A 21,349-nucleotide genomic window follows, 5' to 3' on the forward strand; every position below is an offset into this window, starting at 1 on the left:
CAATCATTCCTCTACAAGGATTGCACATCGCAACTAGTCAATGCAATATATTCCTCGATTTCAACATTGCAAAGAAGTTTGCTTCGGCCAGGACCAGGACTACACGCATTGTTACTGGAGTTTTTGCTCCATACGCTGAAAAAGGATTTGTATTAGCTTGATGTACAGCCTGTTTCTAGCCTGGTTGACGCCTCTAATCAGAACAAGGTTAAGACATTTTGTTTATCAGCAAATGAGGGGGGGGTGCAGACCAATGCGTTTTGAGGGAGGGGCTAAGAGAGTGCTGTTTGGGCCCTGAGTAAAGGTAATGTGATATGCCACGGCTCGCATAAATACATAGTATGTACAATATCGCTTTTCTGGGCAATCGAATTTTTCGAATGTCCCTATTTTTAGGTCCCTGTCGATGGCAACCCTGATTATATTGTTGCTTTATTTACGTATTATTATATATATCACAAACCATACGCCAGGGGTGTCAAACATACGGTCCGTGGGTCGCATCCGGCTGACCGGATAGTTTCATCCGGTCAGCGAGGTCATTCTGAGGTAATAGAAAAATTGATGTGTTATATATACAGTAGGCCTACGTTGCTCATAGTTGTAAATGTGGAGCATGTCTATCGGACACATTATAACCATAAAACTATCTTTCGATAGTGTTGAGTTTTCACTCAAGTAGCCATCAGGAACAAGATGGTGACATTGACACTAAATTATGGGAAGACAAAAAATACCACATTCTGTTCAGAGTTTTCTGGGAAAATAGACCAAATGATATAGTTGTTCACAAAGGGGGAAGCGACAATCCGAAACCGTTGCATGTAAAATACGTGCAGAATAGAATAGCTACACGACGAATAGAATTTAAATATCGTTATTTCCACTGCTGCTTATCAGTGTTGGGATCAAGTCACTACCTTCGAGTCACGAGTCATTTCGAGTCATTGCACATTTTGACTCGAGTCAAGTCAAGTCAATTGATTTTCGAAGGTGACTCGAGTCAAGTCAAGTCACTCGATTTTTGGAGGTGACTCGAGTCAAGTCGAGTCAAGTCAAGTCAAGTCACGAGTCAAGTCACAATTCAAGTCAAGTTGCCTTTTCGATGGATGAGGCATTATTACGTCATTGCATTTTGCTAGTTCCCTGGAATACAGATTGCGTGGTCATTGATTCTGAAGCAATGAACGAATATAGAGTTCAAGATACACGCAAGAAGGCGCTGTATTGCTCACATGAACGTAGAACTGCTAAACTAAAAGTAATCGCATCGCCACAGTTTATAGTTACCAGCCAAAATAAAGAATAGAGAAACGAATTGATAAGATGCAATACATTACCCATTTACAAATTGATATGATACAATTCGAGCCTACGCCAATGGCTGAGGTCTATATAAACTATATTCGAATTCAATTTCAATAAAACAAGAGGTTGGGTTCTACTACACTATAATGGTTTACAATACCGTAAGGTGTTAGCTTCGATTACTTCGTTTGCGGTCAATTTATTTGTGAGAGAACAATGGAGGCTCAGGAAAACGCAAGATCAATGAATGATTGGTAACTCTCACGGGTTACACCACGTTTCGCGTACAATCCGACCAAATGCAAGATACCGTGATTTTTATCGACACCAATTACTTGATGACTTGAAATTGACTCGTGAAATTTGCTCCGAGTCACGAGTCAATCCACATTTTTTACACGCCGAGTCAAGTCAAGTCGAGTCATTTTAGCAAAGTGACTCGAGTCAAGTCAAGTCATACGAAAAAGGTGACTCGAGTCTGACTCGAGTCAAGTCATGACTCGAGTCATCCCAACACTGCTGCTTATATTACTCTGACCGAAAACACTCAGTTCCGTATTCCAGTGAATTCGAATGGTCAATTGGTGATATAAAAATTCCTGCGCCCTCGTTTACAGTATTTTATATACATCACCACGAATACGCAGGTCACGCGACGCATCATAATTAAAGCCAGGAGATCATTGAGTTAGTAAACTTATATCGTCGATGTAGCCACTGTAACACGGGGAAAATGTAACATTCGACCTTACCTCCAGTAGGATGAAGAAATAGTCTTCATATTTTGAGTGCGCATGCGATATAGTCATGCGACATACTGACTTTCACATTCACATGACTCATGTCTCCTAATATACCTAAAGTTACATCGAGTTACGACGCGAAGCTCCAAACTAATTTGAAAAAAAAATCGAACACTTGAATAAATATTTTCTTGTCTGGAATAATATGTTCAGAAGAATAATACCTCGTGTAGTAGTTACAAGGTAATATATGTAGCTGTAACAATGTTACCATAGTCTAACGTGATGATATGAAAACTATGACTTGGATCGCCGGGAAGATACCATACTGAGACAATAATCATGGTCGAGGGTGTCTGAAGCAATAATAACAGTCTTTTACTTTTGCCCCGTTACAATATCTTTTCACTGCTGAATATATGTGTTCATATGTTGGTATAATCATGTACCTACTGCAGTAGAATCTCGCAACAGCCAGAAGTACGATACCAGAACAGACACTACCATGCCATACCAATTGTAACATGATTCTCTGTCCGAACGGCCATACAGAAGTGGTGATGTGAATAATAGGGTTCGCTTATTTCCGTGAATCTACTTTACTTTCCCATCTTGATCGACTTTTGTGTGTCGACCTTCAATTATCACTTAAGAACTTGCTCATGATTGAATTCTCACCTACTGACATTGAGCATGGCCCATTGAGATTTTGTCATATAGTGTGAACAATTCATTTTAATTTTGTACTGAACAAAAAAATGCGATTAGCCTTGACGCCACTCCATGTTGTGTCCTCGTTTTGCTACACTATCATCGGCCCGTTCCACCAAGATACTTCAGCTAGGTCGGTTTTGCACCTTCGCAGGTGACCGAATGTCCAACCCATTATGCACGCTGAACTACTGCACCTTTGTAGAAGAGGCCGAATATGGGTAGGAAGATTATGGAATAAAAGTGTCTCTTGTAAATTTTGAGCTCATGCAGAAGGCACGAAGGGTGATACTTCATTCAGATGCCAAAAATGCGAACTGGGCGTAGCCTGGAAGCTAAACTTCTCTTTTTAATGCAAAAATACAATTTGTACTCACGTTTTTGTTGTTCATTTCGTTTGCTTTCAGTTATAGATAACACTGTTATATTTGCCCCACATGAGCATTACAATTGCCCCTGGGTACGATGCGATTGTGTCATTTAAGCAATGATGTTCGCGACCCAAGATTTCAATGATTGATATTTGATTGAGTTCCATTTTAGTTTTTGTATCAACTATCGAGTTGTTAGCTTCTCTATATCAAACTTTGGCAATGATATGCCCAACAGAAAGGCACCCAATGTTAAAAAATAAAAAAAGTGTTACAATTGTCTCCAGTCTACCTCAAAGGTTATAAGTGTATTCAATCGGCCAATCATCGCATTTTGTCAATTCCACTGTTTGCAAATGACGATGCTGCTAAAATAGAGCCCATATGGCCTCTGATATGATTTATAACACTTTTTTGGTAAGACACAAGACGATGGTATATGGATTCGGAGGTAAGATTTTGGAACATTTGATTAGACCGGCCCGCGAGTGATAAAAAGTTTTGAATCCAGCCCGCGACCCGAGTTGAATTGGAGACCCCTGCCATACCCAGATCGCTGATATGCTAAATCTACCTGCTAACACTCTTCTAAATTCAATCAATTCCTACTGCCTTGAGAATCGAGACACTCATTTTACAGAAGATACAACTGTTGTAGACACTACGATGATTTCAACGTCAGGTTAGCATTTTTGATACTGTTTCTTCATTTAGGCTAGAAATGTCTGACCGCATACGAGATTTGACTGAATCAAGCCGTAATAAGGATGCGAACATATTACTAGAGTAGAAAGTATTCAAATTGACTTGAGAATAAAATTATAGTTTTTAGTATGCAATCCGTATCTTCTACTGAAGAAACTTTTGAGGGCAATACGATCGTTTCAACGCCAGGTTAGTATGCATGATATTGTTGCTACATTTAGATTTGCATTTGATATGTCGCGAATCATACGCCGATCGGCGAAATCTTTCTACTTACACTCCAATAAATTTTAATTATTCCTACTGCCGTGTGAATCAAATCACAGTATTTATTCTGCAAACCACTTCTTATGAAAATAATACAACTGACTTGGACATTACGATCATTTCAGCGCCACTGTAGCATGTATGATATTGTTGCTTCATTTACGTTTTCATTAGATACAGCGCGAACATAAATCCATCTGCTAACACGTTTTTGAAGTCTATTTATTAGTTCTGCCTTGAGAATAAGATTATAGTTTTTAGTATGCAATCTATTCCTTTTGCAGAAAATACAACTGATGTGGACACGACGATCGTTTCAACGCCAGGTTAGAATTCATGACAACGTTGCTACATTTGGATTTTTATTAGATATGTCGCTATACGTACACGGATCTGCGCAATCAATCTGATAACACATTTTAAAGTCGATTTATTCCCACTGACTTGTAAATCAAATTATAGTTTTTAGCATGTGATCCATTTCGTTCACAGAAGATACGACTGTTGAGGACATTACGATGATTTCAACGATAGGTTAGCATGCATGAGGTTGTTGTTAAATTTGATTTTTATTGGATATGTTTCGAACCATACGTGGGTCTGCTAACATTTTTTACAAGTCGAAGTATTTCTACTGCCTCAATAATAAAATTATTTTCACAGAAGATACAACTGTTCAGCAGAGAACAATGATCAAACAACATCAAATCTATCTGATAAGAATTTATTGAATTTGACTAATTACCAATGCCTTGCGAATCAACTTACAGCTTTTATTGTGCAAACCATATTTTTACAGAAGATACAACTGTTGTGAGCAATACGACCACCTTTACTCCAGGTCAGTATTCATGATTTGTTGCTTCATTCAGATCAGTGGTTATCAACCATTTTTAGACACGCCTCCTTATCAATTTTCCCTCTAAGCAGCGCACGTGTGCAAATGCGCATGCTAAAACGGTCTCGGCGCACAGAAAATCTAAGCTGCGCACAAAAAATCCGAAGTGATGACATTTTTTAGTCGTTGCGCACTGTTGCCCAAGGAATGGCGTAGGTGCGCAGACTCATGAAAAAATTGAGGGAAAATTGCCAGGGGCGAATACTGCTATCGCTGAAGTCTGAAACCGAGATACAAGTGATGCCGGCAAAAGTAGATATTGCGCTCCGAGAAGAAACGAGAATTTGCAATCACGTGCGCCTCACGAAAGAGATTTTTCTTTCAGTATGGTCCCGTACGCCAGTGGTTCCCAACCTTTTTTCACCCATGAACCATTTCGAGGTTTTATGCAGTGCTCGCGTACCACCTACATAAGTTACGCGCGCTACAGGCGGTCAAAAAACGTGTTCGTCACTAATGACGTCATAATGACGTATTTGACCTATTCTAGCCGTAATAGCAAATACTATCAAACTATGCATTATCAGCCATGGTTAATGGGATGCATGAAATTGCTTTTTCACCACCAATCGCAAGAAGAACAACATAACGAAATAGCAGCAAACGAAAAACGTCAATTCTTTTAATGCTGCGATGGCTGCATTTGCTTATTTTCCACTAGCTCAGCGGTTCTCAAACTTTTTTAGACATGTCTCCGTTTATGATAGTGGAAAATTTCTCGCCCCGCTGATCGTAATATCACAATATGTAACCAGAATGCTAATAATCCCAACGAATAATTTGAATACCTGGAAGATTATGACAGTTGATCATAAAATTCTCAAATATGCTATCAGGACTATACACAGAGTAGAAACATGAAATCGGAAGTAAATCGCGCGAAGCGCGAAAACAATTTGCAGTTGGCCGCAGCTTCGCGCCTACCTTGAAATGCTTTAAAGCCCCCCAGTTGAAGAACCAGTGCACTAGCTGGTCGATGCGTGGCATATGTTTGCTCACAGCGCATCGAGAGTCATGCATGGGCGCAACAAGTCGGTCATCAGAGATGAAAATCCTTGGTCGCACTCTCACGTAGCAGGGAAAATTAGCAGCTGTGGAGTGAGAAACTAGAGTCAAGTACAAGGATGCCATGCTAAGCTTGAAGTTTATTGGATAGCAATCTTTGTCCTCAACCCCACCTTAACTAATAACTCCCTTCGGTCGATAAAAAAATTAGAATCTACTAGCGTACCACCTGGAAGACTTTTGCCGACCACTAGTGGTACGCGTACAACAAGTTGGGAACCACTGCCGTACGCGTAAGCGATACTGATAGCATTTCAATAGTGCAATCTTTTTTGGCAATGCGAAATAACATGGTTTGTCAAAGTTATGAATACCAATGTGCTAGGCCGAAGTTAATCAGCGTGAAACTAACGAATAGTCTTTTCCGCGTGACATGAGCTTTGCTTATGATTTACTCTGCAATTACATGCCGTGAATTTTCGAAGTCATCAGGCGAAGCCAGCAGGCGAATCTGATGACGTATGGTGAGATATGATAATATACAAGTACAAGCAAGTGTTGTGATCAAGTCACTATACTTTCGAGTCACGAGTCATTTCGAGTCATTGCAAATTTTGACTCGAGTCAAGTCAATCGATTTTCGAAGGTGACTCAAGGCAAGTCAAGTCACTCGAGTTATGGAGGTGACTCGAGTCAAATCACAATTCAAGTCAAGTTGCCTTTTCAAATCAGGCGGCATGATTACGTCATTGTATTTTGCGAGCGGTATGAAATACAGATTGAGTGGTAATTGATTCTGAACCCATGAACGAATCTAGAGTTAAATATACACATAAGAAGGTGTTTGTAGCCCATGACTCATATATATGCAGAACCGGTAAACTACTTAAGTAAAACTGCATAGCCTAAGTTTATAGTTCCCAGCAGAATAGAAATTAGAGAAATGAATTGATAAGATGCAATACATTACCCGCTTATAAATTGATATGATACGATTCGAGCCTACGCCAAGGGCTGAGATCTATATGAACTAAATTCGAATTCAATTTCAATAAAACAAGAGGTGTGGTAAAGGTAAGAACAGAAATAGACATTTTGACGTTAATTATTTTGCTATGGTTTACGACAACGTAAGCTGTAAGTTTCGATCACTTCGTATGCGGTAAATTTATTTGTGAGAGAACAATAGAGGCTCAGTAAAACGCACGATCATTGATGATTGCTCACTTCCACCGGTTACACAAGCGTATCGCGAACATTGCTACCATAGGCAAGATACAGTGATTTTTATCGACACCGATTACCACATGACTTGAAATTGACTCGTGAATTTTGCTCCGAGTCACGAGTCAATCCACATTTCTGATACGCCGAATTAAGTCAAGTCAAGTCATTTTAGCAAGGTGACTCGAGTCAAGTCAAGTCGTAGGAAAAGGGTGACTCGAGTCTGACGCGAGTCAAGTCATGACTCGAGTCATCCCAACACTGGTACAAGCACCAATGTTCCCTCTAATTTAGGACGGGTCTGCGCAAACACGTCAACTCACTGTGCAGGCCCATAGAAAAATGTGTTCAACCAGGCACCCCATATTGTGATAACCCACCGAGCCCCTTACGTTTTTGTGCCGCTACTCATCATCAATATTGGTATTCCGTTTAGTGGGTGTATCGCTTGGACGCGTGAAGCGCGAAAAAATTATATTATCATTATTCAATCGGTCAATATGATCGGGAATTGCATATATGTTGCTATAAATTTTCACCCGCTCTCTGCTCACGTACCTAGATTTACCTGAAGAGCTGATCGAGTAGGGTGGGTTAGGAAAAGGTGTTACTCCCAAATAATAATCAAATATCTTCGGTCGTACCTGTTGGTAATGACTTCGATACATGATGCTATTTGGTGTCCTCCTGTCTGCTGTGTCAAAAGATATTGAAATCGCCCAAACGTACTAAACTAAGACGCACACGATTTTAAATTGTTATTTCTTCTTTGAAAACGTTGCATAAATGTCCAAGAATTGACTCCATGATTTATATTCATTCACAAAATAATTTTTGTTCCACTTCGAGCTCGGGCCGACCAATTGGGGGGGGGGGGTTTGGGGTGCGGCAGTTACGGTCCTGTGCCTAAAGTCAGACGTGCGTGTATCCATTCGACTCGCATGATTCATTGATAGAATCAAAACACAGCATTTACATTTAGTTACATTGCATTACACCATATATTCACATTATGAGTGAAGACGGGGAACTAAGCTCTATAAACATGATGTGTGAGGCCATTTTATTTCAGAAAGCCGTCGCGTTTGGGCTTCTGCTGAAATATTTTCGGGATATGCACACGTGCGACTCTGTAGTGACACAAAGGGCTAAGAAGCATTCACCCGCAAATGCGATAAACCTCGACATCATTGATATCGCACGTGCTCTGGGGTGCATAGTTTGAGGGTGTTTTGACTACAGTTCGAGTGCGGTGGCTTTCTAAAGAAAATGAATGCCATTCTTTTCCATGTTTTGCTTTTCTGCATATTTTGCACAGCACACCTTTATCGCTCGAAAAAGAGAACATGCTCACCTAATTTACAGTTTTTCTTCCGTTTTCACATGCCCTGACAACATCCATGTTAAACGAATCCCACTTTTTTGCTAATTTGGCTTGGTGAGAGGATGAGAAATTACCCATTCGTCTCAGTGCTGTTCATCCTTTTCCGTCTTGTTACACCCATTTCACTTCTACTCAAAACTCCTACACCCTTGACACAGATACCGTAGTTCGGCTATTTATTTGCTTATGACATCACGAAATGAAAGTAATTTAAAAGCTTCATATGATATGAACGATGAACATTGTTCCAATTTGTACATTCGGTCAATCTGTTCTGAAACATAAAGCGGTCCATTGTAATACAGATCTGGTACACCCAGGTACCACTCATCCGAGCCGTACACCCTTTAGACCAGTGGTTCCCAACCTTTTTCGACTCATCGCCCCCTTTTCAAACTCCACACCGATCATCGCCCCCAAATATTTGGAACACAAGAATGGGCATACAGACTGAAATCACCGGCGCGTTGACTAAGAAAAAAGGTCAGCTTTTCGGCAAGACCTCGAAATTACACTTTTCCAGCAAAATTTTGGTGAGTTGACTAACAAAAAAGATGATTTCTCCGACTTGATTCCCAAAGGACCGTAACAGCACTTCGTCAGCCCCCCCCCAATACGTTGGTTTTGACCCCCCTCCATAGGGCGATAAAGCAAACTTCTGCACCCCTCAGACCCAACTCCCCCGATACCTCTTTACCGCCACTTCTCAGCACAAATTGCTAGACTCTTTAGTTAGCCGTTTTCATTCGCGCGAGGCGCGAAAAATTTCTATTATTCATGATTGAATCGGTCAATATGATCGGGATTTGCATAAATATTGCTGTCAATTTTTTATCCTCTCTCAGATTTACCGGTGAAGCTGAGTGACGTGTGTTCGAAAATGTAGGGCCCGTAACCGGACCCGTGGGTATAATGACTTCGCTACGTAAGGACATTTCGTGGCCTGCCTGCTATGCCAAAAGATATTCAAATCACCCAAACTTACTAAACTAAAAGACGTACACTATTTCAAATTGGTATTTCCGCACTAGCAATTAATTTTTCTCTGCGAGATGGCATTTTTTGTGGGGTTCTGATTGGACAGGACAGGAACATTTGGCGCCAGTCATTTAGGCGCCTATGGACAATTGAATATATATGTATATCGTACTTATATCGGAGTCGGTCAGCATAAAGGCAGTCCTTTTCCGGCAAGGTTTTCTCGTTCTGGCACACTTCTCGGAGTCGCATGGCCTGAAACTTCATTATTATGTCTTGGTGCGTCATGGTGTGATAATGGCTGACGCCGAGATGCTCATTTCCATACCTTATGCGTATTATTTCTTGGAGGAAGGGTATCCAATAAGCAAGGAATATGCGACCACGCATTGGCGCGCAGCGCGAATTTTTTTTTTTGTTGCCTAAATTTTTAAAATAATACTCTATAATTAATGTTAATTCACGAAGAAATTGTGGCCCCCCTTCGAGTTCGGGCCCCCATCTCAATTGGGGGCTTGGGTGTGGCAGTTACGGTCATGGACGCCAATGTAGCCATTCAAACGCGCCATCGCCCCCCTATCGCCCCACTCGTCCGTTTTCGCCCCCCTAGCGCCCCATTGGCTATTTTCGCCACCCTGGACCGACTAATCGCCCACGTTGGGAGCCACTGCTTTAGACAATCTGGCACACCCTCGGGTGTACGCAATGATGACTTTTATGGTAGGCGAGGTAGGCAGTCGCCTAGGCCCCCTGGTTTATTTACGCGCTTTCGAAGGCCCCTCCTCGGTTTATGCGCTTTTTTCAACTACTTTTTCTCCGGTTTACGCTAGCTTATTCAAGTATTACCATTTTCTTAATGACTGTGCAAATTCTTGTACCCATAAAAATTATGGTATTGTACCGTAGAGAGTGGTCACTGGTCAATCGTCAATTCTCATTTTTTAGTTGTCACTTTACGAATAACCATTATAATCATAAGCACCGACTTTTATTTTTTTACGAGGTGGCGAAGTCTTGTGGCATCATAATTGTTCCATATCGATGACGTCATCGTCGCACGAAAACGCACTTTACTACATGCCGCTGGCGTACGTGCAGAATTGAACCATTCGAGTGACGTTTTAGGGTGAAGATAATGAAGTTGGATTAGCAGTGTAGTCCATTAGCGCGTTCGTCAGGATTTATCAATCATGGATTAAGTAAGCTGGTTGATCGCGGCAATCACCGCATAAAGTTAGTGTTAAACACATTTTCTTAGCTGTACCGTACGAATTTGACACGACTTTCATTTTGCGATGATGATAATTCTACCTATTACAGTGGCAGTATCGGCATTAGTAGGCTGCTGTTTCATTATGGAGATTGTGGGATCTCTAGTTTCATTCAACAACTATAGTAGCCTATATGTAGAACACATATTTGCATTATTATGTAACTGATTGAGAACTCGGGTCACCGGGACTAAACACCGCGCGTAACCTTCTCGAATTTCATGTGTCGTGATTAGCAGTATTTAATCACACGAGTAGCATTTTTTCGGATCAGCTAACTTTATTATCACTGCCTAAAATGGGTTCCGATTAAGTTTTTAATCACATGATTAGCATTCTCCCGGATCAGTTAACTTTATTATCTCCACCCTTATATCGGCCATGCACTCATTAATATCAAACCATGCAGTCGATTATTAAATGGAATCTTGAAACGGTACGATCATTCGAAAGTGTAACTGCGGCCTGCGCTACCGACGGAATGCACCGAACAAAATTCAGAATTCATGTCACTGATAATCTGCAGTTGCATCAATGTTATTCACGCGCAATTCGCCGTGTTCAGCAACCAAATACAATACGCACTGGCCTCGCAAGTAACACACGGCAACTATCGAATATTTCAAACAGACAATAATGATGATTGCAAACGCGAAATCGCGCACCCAATCAGTAATTGTCTATTACAGTTTCTTGCTTCGCGTCGACCAACTCGAATCGCGAAAATTGTTTGCTGATTATAAAACAGCGATTTGGGCGGCATTGGTGCATTACCCGATACGATTTCGGGAAAACATTGGTCGATTCGCAAATTCAATTTGTATGTCGAAGGCCGCCAACACAAGCTAATTGAATTACGTGTTGATAGCCGCACAAATTTGCTTCTACGGCCGCAGGTTGGCCACCCCTGGGCTAGAATTAATTCCACTTCCGGGCGCATGGCGCGATCTTATCAATAGAAATCCACTGTCTGCCTAATGTCTAATAGTTTAATATTGTAATAATATATTGTTGATCTCGATAAGAGTACCGGTACATCCAGCAATTAAGTTGATCGTCGTGCAAACGAATCGAATAAAATAAGAATTTGAGCCACCCAGAATCTTGTGGTGCATCAATGTTTGACAATGGCATGGCATGGCCTACTGCACGTTAATATTGAAAGGAACACGGAAAATGACTTTGTGCGACAATTTCGGAGTACGAATGTATCAAGTCAATAACAGGTAATATGGGTGATCTGTAGGGCTCGGCACAATGATTCGAGTACTCGAATCTGAATCGGGTATTAATTTTAATGATTCGAGTCGAGTAGTAAAATACGAATTTTTTCGAGTACTGAAATTGTACGCTTCTTGCCACTGAAAGTTAATTTATCAATGAGAATTGTCGTTTTGATACTATCGATTTTCACTGTTGAAGCCTTGAAACCTTGATTGGCGGTATCGTAGCATACCAAACATATAGTACAAGCTACGAAGATTACTGGACGTAGCGCAATTCCGAAGTCATGATCATCCCACAGCATTGTCGCAAAGTGGAATGAAATCGGTATAGTCGAAATATATCAAAGTATCATCTATGTGACGGTTAAAAGGCAGTATATCCTTTGTAGTGGCATAAACGGTAAGTATTTGAACTATCACGTATTACGTTCTGTTATGACGTAATAATGGGTGATACTCGATTACTTGAATCGAAGCATATTACGTGATTCAGAATCGAATCACTCAGGTACTCGATTTTGCCCAGCCCTAATGATCGGATGATGACAAATGAGAAAACGTGTATTCTAATCAGAATCATGAATTCCAATTTGCAGGCACACACCCTCCAATTTCGCGCTCTGATTACCAAGACTATTACGAAGCTAGCTAGCTCATGAATGGTTTTGTAAATGAATATGGGCGCACATAATTTAGATTTCAGAAAAGCAGAACGTCCGTTTGCGCGGCTGGTCGGGATAGGAGATATAGAATGGTGCTACTCAGTACACGCCACGCACGTAGCCAGTCGCAAAAATTACAGGGACTTTGATTTTTTTCAAATTTACCAATATGACATCGATTCAATTCGGGTCAAGTACATGTGTAAATGGCGATCATATAATCTCTTCGTATTGACGATTATAGGCGTATGATAAGTTTGCCAAAGAGTCCGGCAGTGCTGTCAAATAGCGAGTCCCTGATATCTGGTGAACAATTAAATATGCGCGCGTATTACGCAGTCTCGGCGACAGTGTTCGGAAATCTGAACTTGATGGCACCGCTTTCAAACCTTAGTCGTCTTTCAGAACTCGAGCCATGATACACATCTTCTGATCGTTACGTTAAGTATTAGCGGGAATCAATTACGTAGGGTAAAGTCTGTTTGCAGCGATTCGATGTTGCTCAGTTTCGCTATGTCGCTTTTTGATGAATATGCCATAAAACAATCACTAATTAGCGTAAACTCGACCTCATTGTCTCAAAACCAGCGAGAGCCTTTCACACAAGGCCTATTGCAGATGCTATTGTGTAGGCCTGCGATGATATCGTGCACCCCAGGGCGAAGCCGCCAATGCAGATGCAATTGCGCAGGAAAGCGATGATATCGTGCACACCAGGGCGAAGCCGCCAATGCAGATGCGATTGCGCAGGAAAGCGATGATTTAGTGTGAACTGGCCCTATTGCAGATGCGATTATTCAAGCCTGCGGAACCAGGCTAGCTCGACATGCGATAAATCAGGCAAGCCGCGATTGCCACGCGCACGAGAATGAATGATCTAATTTAGCGACCATCTCAGCGGGAGATCATCACAGACTTTTCTCCCTAATTGACAACACGTTTCTCGCAAATCAGCCGTGCGAAACGCCGAAAACGCAATTATTGAATTGCAATTGAGTATTAAAGTTCTAATTATCATTTCAAAAGCAAGGGTTTCGCGTTTCAAATAGGGAATTTGGACCCCCGTGGCTTCGAGCCTGGCACACGCGTGTATCAAAATCGAATACGTCTCTAACGAGGTTGCATCGATTCGCCTGATTATTAATTACTGGTGATTGAACAAATATCACTTAGGCGTTTGAGCATCTTGCACGAGATTGGCGCCACCTCGTAAATAGGGCTGGGCAAAATCGAGTACCTGAGTGATTCGATTCTGAATCACGTATTATGCTTCGAGTCGAGTCGAGTATTCGAGTATCACACATTATGACGTCATAACAGAATGTCATATGTCAAAGTTCAAATATGTACCTTTTATGCCACAGCAAAGAATATAATGCCTTTTAGGCTGTTATCCACCACATTAAAGATGCTTTGATATTTTTTCGACCATACCGATTTCATTGCACTTCGTGACAAGGTTATGGGATGATTATGACTTCGAAAATGTGTTATTTCACGTAAGCTTTGTAGCATTGTACTATGTTTGGTATGCTTCAATGCAGCCAATCAGTGTTTCAAGCCTTCCACATTGGAAACTAGCATCAAAACTATAATTCTCGTTGATAAATTAACTTTCAGTGGCGAGGAGCTTGTAATTTCAGTACTCGAAAATATCGTCTTTTACTACTCGACTCGAATCATTAAAATTAATACTCGATTCAGATTCGAGTACTCGAATCATTGTGCCCAGCCCTACTCGTAAATATGGTCACGAGGTGACTGCGCCACCTAGTAACCGCGTAAGTCGGCGCCTATGATTATAATCCATGAATCATTATGGAATACGGTAGCGTAAGCAGTAGTCGATCATTAAATTTCTACACCCGTTACAAGAGCTAACATTGATTTTATGATCTCCATCCATTTTGTCAAATATCTAAAGCCCCCTCCTACATTTACTCGAACGTTAATTATCATTTTGCAAATAACTGAAAATACATGCCCCATGTGGAATATAGTACCGTAAACAGTGGTTGATAATTAAATTTATGCACCCGTCAAAAAACTAACTCTAAATGATTTTATGAGGGGCCCCTCCTAAATCTAAAGGATTTTTGGTTTTCATTTTGCGAATGACCGTGATAATACACGTAAGCCTTCTCATGTTGAATATAGTACCGTAAGCGGTGTTCGATATTTGAATTTCTTTGCACGTTAACACTGCGGTCTTTGATTTTATGTTAATGAGGACATATTGTAACGTGGAATGAATTTTTATAGAATATATACTTCCTAGTGGCAGCAGTGAATAGTTCAGTTCATTAAAATTTTCCAGTATGTGTTTGTTTGAGATACTACTAGCTACCTCTTGATGCCAGCTTTCATATGATATGTTAGTTTAGAACAGTGGTTCTCAACCGCCAGTCCACGGACCGTTGCCGCTCCGCGACGGCATTCCTGCAGGTCCGCGAGATATATTTAGAATTTTATACTTTAATTTCAAGATGCAATGTTCAAGGCTTGTCCTTTGATAAAATAAATAAAATGTCTAATTTTAATCTGATTCAAAACTTCGTGAGGTAATATTTAGGACTGGAATCAGCTCGATTTGACTTAAAGTTCAGGGTGTTTAATTTGACGACATGCGAGCGACAAATACAGAACAGATACGAGCTCACTCATCGCTAAACAGCGTAGTTTGATCATTGGTTTTCGATTCATTTATTTTGTGCAGGACCGTAACTGGGGCACCCCAAACCGCCCATTCGGAGAGGGGCCGAGCTTGAAAAGGTCCCAAAATTATTTCGCAAATGAACATAAATCATAGCGTTTTATTTGAAACTTTTTCAAACATTTTTCAATTTCTTTTTCGGCTTTGCACGATTTAGTGTCCCTAAATGTCGTGCTTATTATATGACCTTATCAGAGAAATTCGCGTAATTCATGGGCATTTCGGCGTCAGCCATTACTGCACCAAGACGTGAATGATCGAAAATTTTCGCTATCGTCGCGATAAGCAAGAAGGTAAACTCTCTGCTTACGCTGAGTAGAATGGATGTGATCACAAGTACAAGTGAAAACATCCACCCAAGTGTAGGGTCTTGGGGCGAAGCCCCCGGAAGTTTGGCTTATCGCCCTGTAGAGCCCCCGATACCAACGTTTTTGGGGTGGGCTGACGAAATGCTTTCTCGGCCTGGATTGGCGGATGGCCAGTATAGCTGCTGTAATCTGTTTTTTTTTTGTTGTTGTGGCAAGCATTGTATTCGTAGTTGCCAGAGTAGCGGGTGTCTGGTGGCAGTTGGCAATGAGCAAGGTAGCACGACAAGGTGCTTGGTTCGACTCCTATACGCTTTTGCTCTTGATATTGTCGAAGAGAAGAATATTATTGGAGTTGGCGTGGTTGATTAAATCCACGGCCTGCGGTTCGAAAGACTGTAAACGACTCTAGGCGGTAGCACGTTTATCTGGACAAGGTAATTTGACCTCGACTCGTCAGACTCACTAGCATAAAATCACATGTTTGCCATCATGAATATAATTAAATGCGATCAAAACCCTCCAAATATCATTCTCTAGCATCATATGATTGCAAAAAACGATTGCATACTTTACATTTTGGCTTCATTTCAATTTGGACGGATCACCTGTCAGCAAGACATTTTTTTAAACTTTACCGGTCCGCGAGGCAAAAAAGGTTGAGAAACACTGGTTTAGAATCAGGCAAGTCCACACTGAGTCAGAAAATCCAAAATATCAAAAGAAATAGTCATTTGAAAGCAAATGAAAGCATGTAGGCTATTATATGTATTGGTACTCACTGAGCCATTCTCATGACTCGACATATTGAATGTGATTTGGGCCTTTTCTGAATGGAAGTCCATTCTCAGGGTTGTCATGATGATAAATTTGTTCATTTCATGTCTGCGGATTGACATCGCATTTTCCAAGCTTCACCATGTGCATTGTTCAAGGTGCACCTGGTAAAGTCAGTCAGAGAGTATTTATAGTTTTGACTAAAGTGTTTTTATTTATCAGAAGTGGATGTCTTGTAATTGGTGGTGTACTACAAATACATTTACAATAGATCCTGCATGCAGGTAAGGTTCTAGCAGCCTGATAACTGATATCTCATGTCTTAAAAATCGATGTCAATACTCGGAAGATTTGAATGGCTATGATTGAGAAAGGTGTACCGAATGCTGCATATATTCATTTCGTTGTTAGACCGATACATTTAATGTGATGTCACAAAAGAATGTTCCGAAATGTGACCGAACAATTAGGCTATGGAATTAATTTCAGAAAGAAAGAGGAAAGAATTGAATGATCACAGGGCAAGTTCTTGCAACTTTTCTCTGTAGCTTCCTGCAGCTATCTGAATACTTAGAAGTTATGTAGCATGGTGTTTTCAGCTGTTTGGAGGAATCTTGTATTGCCCTTTTTCTTGATTTTTTTCAAGCGACGTTTTGCACCTTTTAGTTTTTTCATGCAACTAAATTTTAATTACAGTCGACAGTATCATTCCATCCTAGGGTCTGGGTACAGTTTTAAAACAAACCATTTCTTTTGCAGAAAATACAACTGTTCCGAAGGACCCTACGATCATTCCAACGACTGGTTAGTATGTATGACGTTGTTGGTTCTCTTATAACAGTGCTTCCCAACGTGGGCGATATCGCCCTGCAGGGGGCAATTTATCGGTCCAAGGGGGCGAAAATAGCCAAGGGGGCGATAGGGGGGCGAAAATGGACGAAGGGGGCGATTGCGCGTTGGAATGGCTATATTGGCGTCCATGACCGTAACTGCCACACCAAAGTTCCCAATTGAGATTGGGGGGGGGGCGAGCTCGAAGGGGGTCCACAATTTTTTCGTGAATTAACATTAATTATAGAGTAATATTTTGGAAATCCAGGCAACTTTTTCAGAAAAAGTTCGCGCTTCGAGCCATTTCGTGGTCACATATTTATTGCTTATTGAATGCCCTTCCTCCAAGAAATAATACGCATGAGGTATAGAAGAAATGGGCATCTCAGCGTCAGCCATTATCACACCATGACACACCAAGACATATGAAGTTTCAGGCCAAATGGTTGGCGCCAAATGTTACTGTTCTGTCCAATCAAAATCCCACAAATAAATTCCATCTCGCAGAGAAAAATTAGTAGCCAGTGCAGAAATAGCAATTTGAAATCGTGTGCGTCTTTTAGTTTTAGTGTGTATTGGTGATTTGAATATCTTTTGACATAGCAGACAGGCCACGAAATTTCATTACTTAACGAAGTCATTATACCCACGGGTTCGCGCGAATATGTTCAATTATTATTTACGGGCCCTACATTTTCCAAGCAACTCACTCAGCTTTACCGGTAAATCTAAATACATGAGCAGAGAGAGGATAAAAATTGACAGCAATATTTATGCTAATCCGATCTTATCGACCGATTCCATCGTGAATAATATAAATTGAGAAGTCCAACAATTTGTGCTGGGAAGTGGCGGTTAAGAGGTATCGGGGGAGTTGGGTCTGAGGGGTGCAGAACATTTCTTTATAGCTATATGGAGTTGGTCAAGACCAATGTATGGGGGGGAGGGGGCTGACGAAGTGCTGTTACGGTTCTTTGGGAATCAAGTCGTAGAAATAACCTTTTTTGTTCGTCAATTCACCAAAATTTAGATGGAAGAGTCTAATTTCGAGGTCGAGCCGGAAATTTGACCTTTTTCTTATTCAACACGCCGGTGATTTCAGTCTGTATGCCCATTTTTATGTTCCGAATATTTGAGGGGGGAGGGGGCGATGATCGGTGTGGAGTTTGAAAAGGGGGCGATGAGTGGGAAAAGGTCAGGAACCACTCTCTAATAAAATTGTTAGGAATCTACCATCATCCGCTTAATTATAGAGTCGACAGTATCATAACTGTCTTGAGAATTCGGTTAAAGTTTTCGGTACTGTGCAAACCATTGCTTTTGCAGAAAATGCAATTTTTCCGAATGATCCCAAGATCATGCCAACGTCAGGTTAGTATGCATGGCATTGTTGGTTTTCTTCGATTATTGATAAAAATGTGACCAACCATACACTGATTACCTAAAGCTACACGCTAATACTTAATTAGAATCGACAATATCATTACAGCTTCAAGAATCTGGATACAATTTTTATGGTGTACAAACCATTTCTTTAGCAGGAAATACGACTCTTGTGGAGGACCTTACGTTCATTCCAGCGACTGGTAAGTATGTATGACATTGTTGGCTCTCTTTGTTGGTTCTCTTTGATCCGCGGTTCTAAGCCGAGGGTCTGCGAAGCATTTTCAGGTGGTCCACGAGACCTCTAAATTTGTAAAATGATTACAAACCTAATTTTTATGCTTTTTTTTAAATAGGAAAAGCATGATACAGTCTCGTCACATCATTCCTATGACGTTAGCTCAAATCATTAAAATGGTCATCTGAGATGAAATATCCGACAGTGCAAACTCATTTTATTCATCAAATCACCAATAGCGTGCCGCTGTAAACATATTACTGTGTAGAGACGTTTTGTTGGGGTTTCCGAAAAAATGAAATGTTTGAGATAGCATTTTGGATTCAGAGAAAATTAGTAAACGCGAGTTTGAAATAGAAATTCCTGATTATATAGTGAGGACATGGAGATAATATATATGCTTATTTGAAACAAACTAAACATTGCTATGACGATATCGTACACGAGCCAGAAACAATGGCGAGATTTCATAGGCTGGTCGACCTCAATAACCAATTTGTCAAAACTATAGAGATGAAAGTCTGTTGTCCAGATTCTCGGAACAGGATTGGAATTTAAATCTGTGAGCAGTGATCTGTTCACAGATTTACTAATTGCGCTTTGGGCTCGGTTTCAGGACACACAATGCTGACAGCATCATAACATAACCATGTTAGCTTCAAACACGCATCTACTATATGTGTAGATTTCGCGCCCCCTATCGTCATATCACAAAACGCACCAGGATTTTATAGCAAACCTAACGGATAGTTTAGTGGCATGGGAGGTTACGACTATTGATGAGAGATTTTGAAATATGAAATTCTTACTAAATACAGAGCAATAATGATGAACTGGAAGTAAATCGCACGAAGCGCGACAAATTTTTCAGTTGAGCTCAGCTTCGCGATCCCCTTCAGATGCTTTCATTACCCCAAGGGGCATGCGTTCCCAAGGTTGGGACCCCAAGCCTTAGAATTATCATGGTTAAATATACTAAGAAAAAGTTTAATCAAGTCCCTGCATTAATTCGATTTTTAATACGCATTTTATCAATATTTTTAATAAGTTTCTTTAGACTCTCGCGGGCCGCACAGAACGGTGTTGCGGGCCGCATGCGGCTCGCGTGCCGTAGTTTGCCCACCCCTGTGCTAGATGGAAACGAAGAAGCTGGAAGTGAATTGTTCAATAAAAACACACACCTCAGGCGTTTATATGCCAGTACTATATCTTTGTCGAAATGGACATACAGCACTCTCTCATATCCAATCTAATACGTGGATTTTCAAGACAATAAAAACTGCTCCAAAATTCGTTTGGAAATAACAAAAGTCTGATCAATTCCTACATGTATTGGTATGTTATTTTATAGAAAAGTGATTTTGTTGCAATTTATCACTAGCCTGCAATCAATATTTGCACTAGACAGATAATGGTGGCACGATAATTAAGCTAATTTTGAACGGAAACTTGAGCGGGCCCGCGGGGCTCCGTTGCGGTCCAAAAGGGGTCTGCGAAGACAAAGTTTGAGAACCAACGACTTAGATTACACTGGTCAACACTAGTTTTGTTGACTTTGATTAGACAGTTGTTTTTGACTAACTTTTAGGCGCTGAATTCAAAAATCACTTCCGTTTTTCTCTATCGCGTCGATTTTCTGGGTTAGGCGCCCACCACATTGTCTCATAACCAGTGATAAGCGGAGTCTGCTTTTCGAGATTCCGAGTCCCTCCGACAACTTTGGTCTCTGAGGCAAAGTCCCTCCGACTCCGGGGATCCCAATCCCAGACTCCGAGATAACCCAAAGAATCTTGTCCAGTCTCCGAAACATCCAAATCGGTAGAGGTAGTTATTCAAAACTATTGTCGAAGAATCCCAATCGATGTTTTCGATAGCCTGCCTGATATTCAGACAAGTTTTTTTTTATTGTCAGTGAATTGCCGAACAGTCGCAACATTACTTCTCAGAGTCAAGCTCTTTCCAACAAAATGAACAGTCAAGCTAATAGAACCGCGACCCTTTAGATCGGTTCACATATCTGTGGTGATGCCAGCCAGCCCATAAGACTTGTTAGCAACTCTTCCTCTGGCAGCTTCTGCTTCAAAGATGAAGCCTCCTCATCCAACTTACGTCTCACCGTAAATCTGGATGGCAAAACGTCTTCTGTACAACAGCAGGGCAAACCGGCACTTCTTTGGTATTTCCACCCGGCGATCAGAGTTCCCCATGATCACCTTCTCCTTTGATTTGTCGCTTATTTTTTTGTTGGAAGAAAGAAAGGAACTTTCTTCAACTGCGATCAATTCTTATTACACGCTTCGCTATGTCTTCGAAGATTCGACGTACCACTTGTCGACTTGTGATGTCAGT

General features: G+C 40.9%; 1 long non-coding RNA gene across 1 annotated transcript in view; it reads left to right on the forward strand.

Moving 5' to 3' along the window:
* Positions 1 to 3,769: 3,769 nt before the first annotated feature.
* The window catches only part of LOC145437920 (uncharacterized), a 44,414-nt gene continuing 26,834 nt past the window's right edge, over positions 3,770 to 21,349 (forward strand). Inside the window, exon 1 of the long non-coding RNA XR_013914785.1 lies at positions 3,770 to 3,815. This is a non-coding gene — a long non-coding RNA (uncharacterized LOC145437920). The remainder of the gene's footprint in view (positions 3,816 to 21,349) is intronic.

Source organism: Botryllus schlosseri, chromosome 4, assembly GCF_051294905.1.
Source record: "Botryllus schlosseri isolate E-star chromosome 4, Bs_hap1, whole genome shotgun sequence".
Lineage (NCBI taxonomy): Eukaryota > Metazoa > Chordata > Ascidiacea > Stolidobranchia > Styelidae > Botryllus > Botryllus schlosseri.